At 39.1% G+C, this 15,878-nt stretch overlaps 1 protein-coding gene and 5 non-coding genes across 7 annotated transcripts in view; all 6 read right to left on the bottom strand.

Moving 5' to 3' along the window:
- The window catches only part of LOC124135185 (espin-like), a 51,738-nt gene that overhangs the window by 23,338 nt on the left and 12,522 nt on the right, over positions 1-15,878 (bottom strand). The gene's annotated exons all lie outside the window — the stretch shown is intronic.
- Positions 732-817, bottom strand: Trnay-gua. Its single transcript is given in 2 exon segments — positions 732-767; positions 781-817. It is a non-coding gene; the product is annotated as a tRNA-Tyr (tRNA).
- On the bottom strand, positions 2,136-2,221 carry Trnay-gua. The gene is given in 2 exon segments: positions 2,136-2,171; positions 2,185-2,221. It is a non-coding gene; the product is annotated as a tRNA-Tyr (tRNA).
- Positions 4,976-5,061, bottom strand: Trnay-gua. The gene is given in 2 exon segments: positions 4,976-5,011; positions 5,025-5,061. It is a non-coding gene; the product is annotated as a tRNA-Tyr (tRNA).
- On the bottom strand, positions 7,109-7,194 carry Trnay-gua. The gene is given in 2 exon segments: positions 7,109-7,144; positions 7,158-7,194. It is a non-coding gene; the product is annotated as a tRNA-Tyr (tRNA).
- Trnay-gua lies at positions 10,630-10,715 on the bottom strand. Its single transcript is given in 2 exon segments — positions 10,630-10,665; positions 10,679-10,715. It is a non-coding gene; the product is annotated as a tRNA-Tyr (tRNA).

Here is a 15,878-nt window from a genome sequence, read left to right as displayed (position 1 = left end):
ACGTATGGTCGAGAGCCTTTGAAAACAAGAATGTGCCCTCTACGTTGCAGTCCATGCTACATGTTACAGATAACAGCATGTAACAAATCTAGCTAAAATCTGTCCCACCTGAACACAGCCAGTTCCCTATCTCCACACGCGCATGTAATGCTACACATTCTTAATTCAATGGTACATAGATTTTATTGTTCACCAATAAGCATGGGCAGAGATCATCTGGTCTCTGGCATGGTTGGTTGGTTGGTTTCGCCACACTCATGACAGCGGTCTGTAAATAATCGAGTCTGGACCAGACAATCCAGTGATTCACATCATGAGCATTGATCCACGCAATTGGGATCGATGACATGCATCAACCAAGTCAGCAAGCCTGACCACCCGATCCCGTTAGTCGCCTCTTATGACAAGCATAGTCGCCTTTAAAGGCAAGCATAGGATGCTGAAGACCTATTCTACCCCAGATCTTCACGAGTCCTCTGGCAAGGGTAGTTGAGATGAAGGTGAAATAACCTCAAGATTATTGCACTCACATAGTGTATAACAGCAGCTCCAAGACGACCATTCCTTGTTTTATCCCCTTAATGATGAGGCCGTGCAGGGAAAAAGCATGGGAAGGTTGAATTGAAATTAAAATAAACTTGCAGACAAAACTTATTCACTTCCTACATCAAAGAATTTAATTATGACCAGTAAATGCATGAAGCATTATATAATTTTTGGGTAACAAAAGTTCCCGCGAGGCGGATTTGAACCACCGACCTAAGGATGTCAGCTGAACCTCTACAGTCCTCCGCTCTACCAACTGAGCTATCACGGGGCTGGGAGATGAATGTCACCAAAAACAAGTTATTCAAATTAATATCTAGCCGATCAATGAAATTTCATGTATGGCTAATATGTACTTAAAATATCAACAATTAATGACTAAGCACACAAAATCCATGAAATGTACTAAATGTGTGCTCACCAGCTTTACTTTCGGCAGTGAAAATGGTCAGTGACATGTGTGTCCCGGATCAGGGGTTAACAACAATTGTGTACACACCTGGTAACCCACAATAATATATGTGTAGTGAGAACTGTGTGTGTAAACACCAAGCATAACCAACAAACAGATGAAGTACATCTACGTAGCAACTGTAGTACATCTATGTAGCAACTGAAGTACATCTGTAATACATCTATGTAGCAACTGTAGCTCATCTATGTAGCAACTGTAGCTCATCTATGTAGCAACTGTAGCTCATCTATGTAGCAACTGTAGTTCATCTATGTAGCAACTGTAGCTCATCTACGTAGCAACTGTAGCACATCTTTGTAGCAACTGTAGCTCATCTATGTAGCAATTGTAGCTCATCTATGTAGTAACTGTAGCACATCTATGTAGCAACTGTAGTACATCTATGTAGCATCTGTAGTTCATCTATGTAGTAACTGTAGCACATCTATGTACCAACTGTAGCACATCTATGTAACATCTGTAGCACATCTATGTAGCAACTGTAGTACATCTTTGTAGCAACTGTAGTACATCTATGTAGCAACTGTAGTGCATCTCTAGCAACTGTAGTACATGTGTAGTAATCTATGTAGCAACTGTAGTACATCTATGTAGCAACTGTAGTACATCTATGTAGCAACTGTAGTACATCTATGTAGCAACTGTAGTACATCTATGTAGCATCTGTAGTACATCTATGTAGTATGTGTAGCTCATCTATGTAGCAACTGTAGTACATCTATCTAGCAACTGAGTACATCTATGTACCAACTGAAGTACATCTATGTAGCAACTGTAGTACATCTATGTAGCAACTGTAGTACATCTATGTAGGAACTAGTACATCTGTAGTACATCTATGTAGCAACTAGTACATCTGTAGTACATCTATGTAGCATCTGTAGTACATCTTGTAGCAACATAAAACAACAGTAGCAACTGTAGATGCACACAGCAGGATACTAAACTAGATGTCATGAAAAAACATCTAGTCTTTCCAAAATGAATTTACTTCAAGATTTTAAACACATAACAAAGACTTAGACCTAGATCTAAAAAAGTTGCCAAAAATATATATGTCAAAACATTAACATCATTAAAAAACATAAAGACTTTCTCAAAAGTTCTCAAAAGTTCGCGCGAGGCGGATTTGAACCACCGACCTAAGGATGTCAGCTTAACCTCTACAGTCCTCCGCTCTACCAACTGAGCTATCACGGGCTGGGAGATAAGCATTACCCACAATACATCTACCAAAGAGACGAGACAGACAGCTCACGATATATACCTGTGTACGTCACATGACGGCTATAAAATGTTAGAGTTGTTGACAATATGACGCTAATTGACAGGATCGTGTCTGTTACTAATATCACTCTGTACACACAGGAGGGCGTTATGTACACAAGATAAAGTACCGTACTTCCTCTAATACTGGATGCTGATTGACAGGACCATGTACATACAGAGACATACACATGAGGAAGTAGTGTATTGATCAGGCAGTACACACGTATTACTGAATTCATGAATCAACCCAGTGTATCTAAGTGAGTGAGTGAGTATGGTTTTACGCCGCTTTTAGCAATATTCCAGCAATATCTTGGCGGGGGACACCAGAAATGGGCTTCACACATTGTACCCATGTCGGGAATTGAACCCGGGTCTTTGGCGTGACAAGCGAACGCTTTAACCACTAGGCTACCCGACTGCCCCTTAGTGTATCTAAGTCTCGGCTTGTACTGGGGACCCAGTGTTGAGCAATCCCAACTCTTGTTAGAGGTAACACGGCATATTGGTATATTGGCAGGTCACTCAGTGGCAAACTGCCGATCAATTTCATTAGCCCAAGACAATGTTAACAATCCCACATGAATATTTGAGGTAGGGACTAACAATAGGCTGCACGAAGACCCTCCTGTCTGTCTCATCATTCTGTCCTATCATCATCCCATCTAGGCTAGGACCTGACATCATCCCGTCTAGGACCTGACATCATCCCGTCTAGGACCTGACATCATCCCGTCTAGAACCTGACATCATCCCATCTAGGACCTGACATGCCCCCGTCTAGGACCTGACATCATCCCGTCTAGGACCTGACATCATCTCGTCTAGGACCTGACATCATCCCATCTAGAACCTGACATCATCCCATCTAGGACCTGACATGCCCCCGTCTAGGACCTGACATCATCACGTCTAGGACCTGACATGCCCCCGTCTAGGACCTGACATCATCCCGTCTAGGACCTGACATCATCCCATCTAGAACCTGACATCATCCCATCTAGGACCTGACATGCCCCCGTCTAGGACCTGACATCATCACGTCTAGGACCTGACATGCCCCCGTCTAGGATCTGACATCATCACGTCTAGGACCTGACATCATCCCATCTAGGACCTGACATCATCCCATCTAGGACCTGACATGCCCCCGTCTAGGACCGGACATCATCACGTCTAGGACCTGACATCATCCCGTCTAGGACCTGACATCATCCCGTCTAGGACCTGACATGCCCCCGTCTAGGACCTGACATCATCCCGTCTAGGACCTGACATCATCACGTCTAGGACCTGACATCATCCATTCTTGGACCTGACATCATCCCGTCTAGGACCTGACATCATCCCGTCTAGGACCTGACATCATCATGTCTAGGACCTGACATCATCACGTCTAGGACCTGACATGCCCCCGTCTAGGACCTGACATCATCCCATCTAGGACCTGACATGCCCCCGTCTAGGACCTGACATCATCCCGTCTAGGACCTGACATCATCACGTCTAGGACCTGACATTATCCCGTCTAGGACCTGACATCATCCCATCTAGGACCTGACATGCCCCCGTCTAGGACCTGACATCATCCCGTTTAGGACCTGACATCATCCCGTCTAGGACCTGACATCATCACGTCTAGGACCTGACATCATCCATTCTTGGACCAAACAATCCAGTGAATGACATCATGTCAGCATCAAGCTACGCAATTGGGATACTATAACATGCATCAATGAAGTCAGGACAGCTTCTCCTCTTCTGACAAGCATGGGCTGCCGAAGCCCTACTCTAACCCAGATCTTCACGGGAGTTATTGTGTGATAAACCAGTCCAATAAAGTTGATATCTATACAAATATGCAAATGAGGTCACCTATCAGGAACTACTTTTAAGCTGCATACATCAATGTAATGTCTGCTACACTTCATTTGGCACTATATGCCCAATAGGGCGGTTCACTCAAACATTGTATTCATACACAATTATTTGACAAATGACACTATATAAAAAAGTGATTATTACCCTCATGTGTTAGTGTATCGTAAATATCACGTATTAGGAATAAAAATATATTATGCAAGTCTTTGAAAACACACTCGGCTATTAATCTCAATTTTTGTAACACATATCCAATTGTCATGAAAGTTTAGCAAATACGAGGGCTGGTCAAAAAGTTCTTAGCCTAACAAACAAAACCAACAATTGTGAAAGTATTTTTAATTTTATTTTTCAACATAATCTCCCTGCTTTTCAATATACTTCTCATATCGACAGTGAAGCTTTTCAATTCCAGTAAGAAAAAGGTTTTCTGAAGCCACTCTGAAAAACCCATTCACGGAATCCTGCGAGACTTAGAGTATAATACATTTTTTCAAACTTAACACATGATTAACGCTACATAAACACACAATAAGCTATATAACATATCTCACTATCTGACTAACTGACTAACTGACTGACTGACTGATTGACTGATTGACTGACTGACAATTTACTGAAACAATTAACCTATTCATGTTGGCATCTATTTACCTTTCACCATAAAAATATTTCAAAATATTTATGTGAGCAAATCTGAAAAGACATAACAAAGACTTAGATCTACAAAAGTTTGCGAAAATATATGTCAACACATCTAAATTAGTCAAAAACTGAAAGTCTACGATAACTTTTCTCAAAAGTTCCCGCGAGGCGGATTTGAACCACCGACCTAAGGATGTCAGCTAAACCTCTACAGTCCTCCGCTCTACCAACTGAGCTATCACGGGGCTGGGAGAGTCCCATCACACGACAGATGCAGTGTTACAAGATCCACAACACTTCCATGGGATGACTCAGATCAATCATCCTGCCTGCCTATTGATGACAACACGCACACACACTACAGCGCCCACAGCTTCACCCACACCATACACTCCACATGACGTAACATACGTACTCAACACACATCACAACTGTGAACACGTTCTTCATAATGAAATTGTGATTTCCTTGAAGTTCTTTGAATTTTATTTATTTTATTTTCATCACGGACTTGTATAACTTGTTATATAGGTCCATGTTTTCATCATTCTTTTCATTGCAAGATTTAAAGTGCACTGGTGTTAATTATGTCTGAAGATGAATCTCATAACCCTTTCAAAGATTCTGCCTTTGTTTAAATCAAACTTTCATATTTTGTCATATATATGTAGTGGCAGTTCTTCAGAAATATAAAGCCACAATTTTTTGTACATTCTTTTGTCCCCAATTATTTAAAAAAAAATTGGTAAAATTTTCAACAGGTTTTATTTATAGCACTTTTATATTTATTTATATTGCTAGTGCAGCAAATGAGTTGTTTTATCAACATTTTACTTATTCCTGGTTGGCAGAATAACAAACCCCATTCTTTTCATTTTCATTTTCAGAGTAAAAAGTTCCACAAAAAGTCTGTCCTAATGGTGAAATGGCTTTTTCCATAAGAAATGTACAGCTGTTTGAAAGGCAAAGAAATTTAACTTTTCCTTTTCATCAATACACCAGACATGGACCAGACAATGCAGTGATCAATATTGTAAGCATCGATTGATGCCGCCAGGGTACGATGACATGCAATCAACCAAGTAACCAAGTCTGACCACCTGATCCATTTGGTCGCTTCTTATGACCAGCATAGGTTGATAGGGACCAATTCTAACCTGGGATCCCCATGGGGGAACTGTCTTATTGACGAAAAATTATTAAAATATATCTATTTCTCGTTTCTCGGCAGATTTGAATCACCACTCTTAGCCACGGGTCAGGCCCAAGGACTTGGCTGATTGTGTTATTGTGACCCAATGCCATAGATATTTGTTCATGATTTCGATCACTATTTTTCAAACTGAAAGGCTGATTTGATGCAGCCTAAATATTGCTATTATTGACATCACACAACATTTGGGGCACGGGTGGCCCAGTCGTCTAAGGCGCCACAATTCACTGTGGAGAGTTGCCACCTTGGGCACGCCAGAAACCCATGATTGTTGGTTCAAGTCCTGGTTCGCCCCGATTATGTTTCTAGGTTTGTCAGCACCATACCCGTGCTCGTGGGTTTCACTGAAGTGGTAAACGTCTGAGACCTGCATCACTTCAGGCTTTCCTCCCACGTTAAGCTGACACGCCATGATATAACTGGAATACTGTTAAAAGCGGCATTAAACCCAACTCACTCACTCACACAACGTTCATTCATGTTTATAATAAGAGTGTTGTTGTCATATGAACACCTTCAACTGACTGGGGCAACAATAGATTCAAACACTGCACCAGTTAACAATGACAACTATTCAAAAGTTATCATTCCATTTTCAAAACACTTCAATATTCATATACCGTATTCAACATAATAAGCGCCCAAGGCGCTCTCAAAATTAGAAATAGGGGGCTCTTATTAGAATATTATTTTGGTGGAAAAACAGAGTTGAAAGATAAATGTCGTGGTTTATGCTGACGGCCTGACTGTTTATATACGACAGATATATTTTTCCAGAATTAAATTGCCCATAATTAAGGATGCATATAACACATGAGTGCGTATTATACAAGAATAAATAAGTCTTGTGTACATTGATCAATCGGAAGGGGTGCTAATTGGTATTGTTCACTTGCCAATATATTAGCAAATATCGCCGTGGGCCATTATTAGAGCGGGGCGCTTATTACATCGAATACGGTAAGCAAAATTTCAAAACACTGACATCACATTCTATTAAACATTTAACCAGTTTCTGTCTCTTCACCTTTCACTATAAAAATAATTCAATATTCTACTGAGCAAAATGTTAAAAAAGTTCCCGCGAGGCGGATTTGAACCACCGACCTAAGGATGTCAGCTAAACCTCTACAGTCCTCCGCTCTACCAACTGAGCTATCACGGGGCTGGGAGACACTAATTAAATATCTCCACTCCTCAAAACCTTCAATACAGAGGGAATATATATACTATACAAAAATTTAAAGAACAGCCAATTTTTTTATATGACTACGGTAAATCTGTCATGGCTGGTGGGTATTGCAACACACAATTGCGGGTGTTCTGTAACTTGTTCGGAGGAATATATATAGACTGACTATAATTCATGAGTCAATGTAATCGAACAAACACACCTGTCCTATCTCACCCTACCATGGTGGAAATCAATACCCTTCAGGTGATAATGTCCACCTGTGAATACTGATACTGAAATACCTTCCCTGATACACACTTCATGATGTAAGCACTGTTGCCATGGCAGCTTCATACAGACAGACCACTACATTCTCTGCCATGAAACCAGGAGATGGGTACCAGATCATATGTTGTTATCTTTTTCTGCCAACCCTATAAAGACTAAAAACTAGAAAAAATATGTGAAAGGCACAGTTTTATTAACCCCACCAGTGCAAACTGACCTACTAATCTTAATGAACATGTCGTAAGTATTTTAACATAAAACTAGTACAAACAAGAGTTTGCCACTAACGTGGCTATATCCCCCGCCCCTGTTGCAGATTTATGACATAATTAAATCTAAACAAACCCTAACCTTTTTTAACCGAGGTGGAACTTATGTATTGTTAAAAAAAGAAGAGTTTGGAACCTAAGTCCATCTTGTTGCCACGGAAACGTAAAAAATAAAAATTTATAAAATTTATAAATAGCAAAAGGCACCAGTTCAGCATGTACCTGACAAACCTGCAAAGTTTCATGAAAAAATATTGAACGGTTTCTGAGTTATTCTCCGGAAACAAAACGTGACGGACGGACGGACGGAAGGAGCCCGTTTCTATATCCCCCGCCCAACAAAGTTTTTGCGTGAAGAGTATGCACAGGATTAAAACTAAACATATTTCTATATCTCATACCTCAAAGCATGCATCATTATACAATACAACTTAAAAGGTAGTTCGTTTAGTTATACCTAAATTGAATTTTTACAAAATGCATCTGGTCCGTGAAGATCCGGAGATAGAATAGGTCAAGATGACAATCCACCAGTTTATTGTTATTTTCTGAGATCTAACATTCAGCAGTACTATTCTTATGTCACCCGTGAAGATCCAGGGTAGAATAGGTCAAGATGACAATCCACCAGTTTATTGTTATTTTCTGAGATCTAACATTCAGCAGGACTATTCTTATGTCACCTGTGAAGATCCAGGGTAGAATAGGTCAAGATGACAATCCACCAGTTTATTGTTATTTTCTGAGATCTAACATTCAGCAGTACTATTCTTATGTCACCCGTGAAGATCCAGGGTAGAATAGGTCAAGATGACAATCCACCAGTTTATTGTTATTTTCTGAGATCTAACATTCAGCAGTACTATTCTTATGTCACCCGTGAAGATCCAGGGTAGAATAGGTCAAGATGACAATCCACCAGTTTATTGTTATTTTCTGAGATCTAACATTCAGCAGTACTATTCTTATGTCACCCGTGAAGATCCAGGGTAGAATAGGTCAAGATGACAATCCACCAGTTTATTGTTATTTTCTGAGATCTAACATTCAGCAGTTCTATTCTTATGTCACCCGTGAAGATCCAGGGTAGAATAGGTCAAGATGACAATCCACCAGTTTATTGTTATTTTCTGAGATCTAACATTCAGCAGTACTATTCTTATGTCACCCGTGAAGATCCAGGGTAGAATAGGTCAAGATGACAATCCACCAGTTTATTGTTATTTTCTGAGATCTAACATTCAGCAGTACTATTCTTATGTCACCCGTGAAGATCCAGGGTAGAATAGGTCAAGATGACAATCCACCAGTTTATTGTTATTTTCTGAGATCTAACATTCAGCAGTACTATTCTTATGTCACCCGTGAAGATCCAGGGTAGAATAGGTCAAGATGACAATCCACCAGTTTATTGTTATTTTCTGAGATCTAACATTCAGCAGTACTATTCTTATGTCACCCGTGAAGATCCAGGGTAGAATAGGTCAAGATGACAATCCACCAGTTTATTGTTATTTTCTGAGATCTAACATTCAGCAGTACTATTCTTATGTCACCCGTGAAGATCCAGGGTAGAATAGGTCAAGATGACAATCCACCAGTTTATTGTTATTTTCTGAGATCTAACATTCAGCAGTACTATTCTTATGTCACCCGTGAAGATCCAGGGTAGAATAGGTCAAGATGACAATCCACCAGTTTATTGTTATTTTCTGAGATCTAACATTCAGCAGTACTATTCTTATGTCACCCGTGAAGATCCAGGGTAGAATAGGTCAAGATGACAATCCACCAGTTTATTGTTATTTTCTGAGATCTAACATTCAGCAGTACTATTCTTATGTCACCCGTGAAGATCCAGGGTAGAATAGGTCAAGATGACAATCCACCAGTTTATTGTTATTTTCTGAGATCTAACATTCAGCAGGACTATTCTTATGTCACCCGTGAAGATCCAGGGTAGAATAGGTCAAGATGACAATCCACCAGTTTATTGTTATTTTCTGAGATCTAACATTCAGCAGTACTATTCTTATGTCACCCGTGAAGATCCGGAGATAGAATAGGTCAAGATGACAATCCACCAGTTTATTGTTATTTTCTGAGATCTAACATTCAGCAGTACTATTCTTATGTCACCTGTGAAGATCCGGGGTAGAATATGCTCGCCTAAAAGGCAAATATGCTTGTTGAAAGGGGCGACTAACGGGATCGGGTGGTCAGGCTCGCTGACTTAGTTGATGCATGTCATCGATCCCAATTGCGTGGATCGATTCTCATGATATTAATCACTGGATTGTCTGGTCCAGACTCGATTATTTACAGACCAAATAAACAACAAACCAACCAACCAACCTTTTTAAAAAAAGTGAAAAAATAAAAGAAATGATTTCTACTAATTGTTTTTTATGTGCAACTGTAGGAGGTTTTCTTTATCACATCAGGGCATAAATGTCCACAGCGGCGGGGAAAATTATGATGAAAAAAAACATTTTATTATTTCACGTTGGAATGAAAATTCAGGGAGGGCAGTGATGGGAAACACAGAAAAGAATATGGAGAGCCTAAACCATACCAACCAGATGTGGCTTCAGATCAATATGTTGTCACAGATGTGCCTCAGTCCTGATATAATACATGTACCACAGCAAAGAAATACAGGGGATACTATATGCCCATTCCAATATCAATACCTGGTACGTACCCCACAAGAAAATTCAATTTTTAATGAAACAAGTGGAACACTCTGATACATTATTTCTCCATTGTTAAAATAAAAAAAATAATTTCACTCACCACAAAAAAATCAAAACATTTGTAAAACTTCTCAACACACACAAAAATTCATTCGTTCAAAACTCCAAAAAGTTCCCGCGAGGCGGATTTGAACCACCGACCTAAGGATGTCAGCTAAACCTCTACAGTCCTCCGCTCTACCAACTGAGCTATCACGGGGCTGATAAAGAGAAGCTCTTCAGAGCAGGTAATTCTCTCGCCAGCCCACAGCAAGGGCTTGTAAATCAATACTAGCCGAGGCAGGGATTGACGAGGCAGGGATTGACGTCATACAGCCATTAGCTGTAGCCTGGCTGGCATAGGGCTGACTTGCTAATATATCACCCAGCTCCACAATAACCAGCCTCTTAGCAACCAAAGAAAATTACAATACCAGGACTCTCTCTACAAATATCACATTTCAGTCTTCGAGAAACAGGGGGACCTCGAGGTCTGCTGTATATAAATCTCGAGCCCCAAATCCTTATAGGGTCACATGAAGGACGGCTTGACATTCATGTTTAATTTCAAACAGTGAATCTCGGTGTCAGTCACTTTGTGACAAGTATTTTTAACGTATATATATTTTAATGAAACGTATCCGGAACCCGAACACAAGACATTGTACGTCACTAAATACAGTTATAGAAATCTTGTGACTGCTTGACTGCTTGGTCTGAATCAGATGTCTACCTACAAGGAATTATAAATATCCGTGCTGGTTTGGTAGGTCATTACAATGACAGTGTAATACAATGTGGCATTCATAGCAGTTTCACCTACATTCTGTAGGCCAGGAGAGTGGTTATGTAGGCTGGGTAGGGAGAGATTGTTGAGGTATTCCTTGGTCAATGTTTGGTCAAGACAATCCAAGATTGACTCAAGGTTGTGCTGTTATAGTTTTAACAAATAACTTTTAATCAAATGGGAGCTATTAAGTTTCAACTCATCATTTTCCATATAATTTTCGACACAGATTGTGTTTGTTACAGTGTTTGAAGTTAAGCATGGAATTTTGGGGGTCATGTTACCCTGTGGGGTCGCCAAAGTTTGAGATGGGGGAGGTGAAATGGGGTTTGATGTTGCATTCACAACTATTGCACTTATATATAGCGACATAAATGCACATGTGTGTGTGTGGCTGCTTGTACTAGTCCGGGCAAATGACAGTTTTATAGTGCTAGCCCACTGAGATACCATGCCGCAGTTTAACATGAATACCCAACTCAGACACAGTATACTGACTCCAAACTGAACAGTCCACAAATGATTTAGCCCCATAATGCCGAGAGCCAGGCAAACAACAAGTACCATCTTTTAACGTCTTTTGGTATAACGGGTCTGGGGATCGAACCACCAACATTCTGTCCTCCCTAATGTTCAAGACTAAGGAAGTATCAAAGTCAAAATACTAATGAAACAGACAACAAAGACCCGATGACACATATAATTTTGAACATGATGTAAGCATTGCACATCATTTAATATTTAACACATCTCAAGTAATAGATTAACGATTAATCACTATACTTTTGTAAACCAGATGTGAAAACGAAGAGAGATCTTCATGACTGAAACAAAATTTAGTTTCTTGAGTGAGTTAGTTGGGGTTAACGCTGCTTTGACAGTATTCCAGGTATATCACGACGTGTCAGCTTAACGTGGGAGGAAAGCCCGAAGTGATGAAGGTTTCAGATGTTTACCACTTTGGTGAAATTGAGTTTGTTGAATGTGAAATGTGTACATTAAGGAGTAAACACCAGAGTTTAATGCATCCCGTCAACAGCTCACCTCAGACGAGTTGTAATGTAACATGATACAAAAACAACTAGTCCTGACTGTGACCAGTGTCGTGCCAGTAGACTGTCCAGCACTGTTGTGACATAAACCTTGTGTTAAGTTGATTATTGTTTAGGAGATGAATATTAATAATAATAGTATCCCAGTATCGAATACACATTTATTAATTGGAGATAAATTTGATGAACTGCAACTGAATAAGGCCACACACAATCAGAAATATTATTTATCATCCAAAACTGGCTCCCACAGGAGATATCGCTTGGATTAGATCATGGCTCTGCTACTGAAGCTGTTAGCAGTACTTTTTACACTGAAAACACTGCTAATTACTGTCTATAAGCCTTGGAATTTTTCCACTTTTATCAACTCGTGTTGATATATTTGATATCAAAAGACACTCGGGTGAGATTCTTTATAATATAATATAATATAATATAATATAATATAATATAATATAATATAATATAATATAATATAATATAATATAATATAATATAATATAATATAATATAATATAATATATATACTGCTTTAACAGTACATCAGACCTGTAGTATGTGAGGAGGTTTTGTAACTGAAGTAGACAGTTATCGAAGGGCTGAATTAGTTGTCAGGACATACACTTCCTCCTTGTTTGACGTCCTCACATCCTGGTACACACAGCTATGTCTCTTCCTGTACGGAGCAGCCAAAGCAGACTACTAAATGATGCTGAGGACAAGTAAAGATCCATTGATGGTAGTCCTCATTGACTAGCAGCATTTAAGGGCTATAATTCTGGACCAGATCTCAATGTAATAATTTTGCTACAAATTGGAAGTGAACAAAACTGACAGAACTTGTGAAGAGAGTAAACATGATTGCCTGGTTCAAGTGGGACTACTACACTAGTTACTATATACATGTATATATAAAGGGTGTGGGATATCTGTATGCTTCAGAAGAATTACACTTGGGTAGAATTAAGCTTCAGTAGAATTAAACTTGGGTAGAATTAAGCTTTGGTAGAATTAAACTTGGGTAGAATTAAGCTTCAGTAGTATTAAACTTGAGTAGAATTAAGCTTCAGTAGAATTAAACTTGGGTAGAATTAAGCTTCAGTAGAACTAAACTTGGGTAGAATTAAGCTTCAGTAGTATTAAACTTGAGTAGAATTAAGCTTCAATAGAATTAAACTTGGGTAGAATTAAGCTTCAGTAGTATTAAACTTGAGTAGAATTAAGCTTCAATAGAATTAAACTTGGGTAGAATTAAGCTTCAGTAGAATGAAACTTGGGTAGAAACAAGCTTCAGTAGAATGAAACTTGGGTACAATGAAACTCCAGTAGAACAAGGCTTCAATAGAAATAAACATTAGTAGAATTAAATTCCCTGGCATTAAACTTCAGTAGAAGTCCACTTGTTTTCATGATGACTTCCTTGTTTTACTTTCAACATGTGAATTTCTCAGCGATAGATACTGTGAAATTAATCATAAAATATATACTGTGAAATTAATCATTAACTATATTTAATCATCTGACTGAAAACATATTACACTGTGTCAGACTGACAGCATAACCAGACACATTTCACCTTATATGAAGAATAATTAAAATAAAACAACTTTTATTAATCAGCATTTATCATAAAATAAACATAATTGTTAACAGGAGAATATAGAACATACACATCAAAAACACTCCTTGTGGTGGCTGTGGTTGAAGCCAGCCGACAGGGGGAAGCTTACACAGATCCTACGTAATCTTATTCAGAGTAAATATACTGTGTCAAAGAAACAATCACTGTCACATTTAAGATTCCAGTACACCGCGAGTGACAGGTACAATCTGGACACTTTCGTTTCCGTGTGGCGGACTGCCAACATGACGCTGTGATTACATTACATCATGCCCCGGGGCAGCAACTCCCTGCTGACCTTTCACCTCTCAACATCTCGTTAGTAGTTGTTAGCGTAAACCACACACTACTGCTTCCCTCGTAAGCCACAGGCAAATATGTCCGGCCATGTGGAGTTATCTGCGTTTATGGAGGCAGATCTACTCCGAGAAAAACATCTTGTGAATACATTCATGTAATTCATTCATGTATTCATTTAGCCCTGCTCAGGAGCCAGTATTCGCCTCCAAGTCTGCAGCAATGTCAGTAAAAATTCGCAAATTGAAACAAAAAGATCCCAATTCATGTCAATGTTGTCATAATTAGTGTGACGGCTTGGTCAAGGTGACTGGTATTTCACTGATAACAAAACAAATAAAGAGAAAGAGGTTTTTCAATAATGCATTACTGCATCAAATGTCATGCAAGAAACCAAATGTTAAAGTATCTTTGAAATTATTAAAATCAAGAATTTACATAATACCAATTAAGATTTTTTTGGAAAAACAAATATCCATTTGCCCGCCAAGGGCACTTAGTTTTGAATCCTAGATAAAACCCCGTTCATTTTTGGTGATGGGCATATTTTTTTGTGAGGTAAATACCTTAAGTATTCACGTAATAAGCGCCTAGGGCGCTCTCAAAATTAGAAACAGGGGGCTCTTATTAGAATATTATTTTGGTAAAAAAAAAACCAGAGTTGAAAGATAAATTTTGTGGATTATGCTGACAGCCTGAAATGTTTATATACGAGAGATACATTTTCCAGAATTAAATTACCCATAATTTAGTGTGCATATAACACACGAGTACGTATTATACGCGAGTACATAAGTGTTGTGTACATTGATCTATCAGAAGGGGTGCTAATTGGTATTGTTCACTAGCCAATATATTAGCAAATATCGCCGTGGGCGCTTATTAGAGAGTGGCGCTTATTACGTCGAATACGGTATTACTCAGTCTGTGGCTTTTTCCACGAATCCGAAGCCAGAATCTAGTAACATTCTGTTCACAGTTTGGTCTGATAAGTTCAGCTAATAATCTCCATATAATAACACTGTTAAACATCTACAGCATATAACAGGTTGGGGCTAGCAGATTCAAAAGTTGTGATCACAGACTGACAACTGCATCTACTATTGGAGACCACTTAGGGTTTAGTATCATTCATTGGTCTGCATCAGTTTGTTTATCCTTGATTGGTTGCTATATATGTTACTGTAATTTCAACAAATAGTAAGTAAATTAGAACATTAAAGAGCAGAGTTAGAAATTGGCACTAGTCCTATACCCTTGCCAAACTGCCCGATGGTAAAGGTATCATAAGGACTAGTAGAAAATTGCCATTTTTAAGGGTCTGGTTATATGTTATCATTATAAGGACGAATGGACGAAAACTGTTAGTTTCTAACACTGAAGAGGCCTAGTTCCATTATAGATGAGGAATACTCTACTAAAGGTGAGTGAGGTTCCTTTAAAGGGACTAGACTCCATTAAGGCTGAGCATGGCTCTATAAACCATAAGCATGGTCCCAATAAAAGTGAACACCCCTCCATTAAAGGGAGTAGGCTCAATTAAGGCTGAGCAGGGTTCCATTAAGGCTGAGCATGGCTCCATTAAGGCTGAGCATGGCTCCATTAAGGCTGAGCATGGCTCCA

This window comes from Haliotis rufescens, unplaced genomic scaffold (assembly GCF_023055435.1).
Source record: "Haliotis rufescens isolate VD_foot unplaced genomic scaffold, xgHalRufe1.0.p SCAF_15, whole genome shotgun sequence".
NCBI lineage: Eukaryota > Metazoa > Mollusca > Gastropoda > Lepetellida > Haliotidae > Haliotis > Haliotis rufescens.
This window is presented reverse-complemented; position numbering and strand designations above follow the sequence as displayed.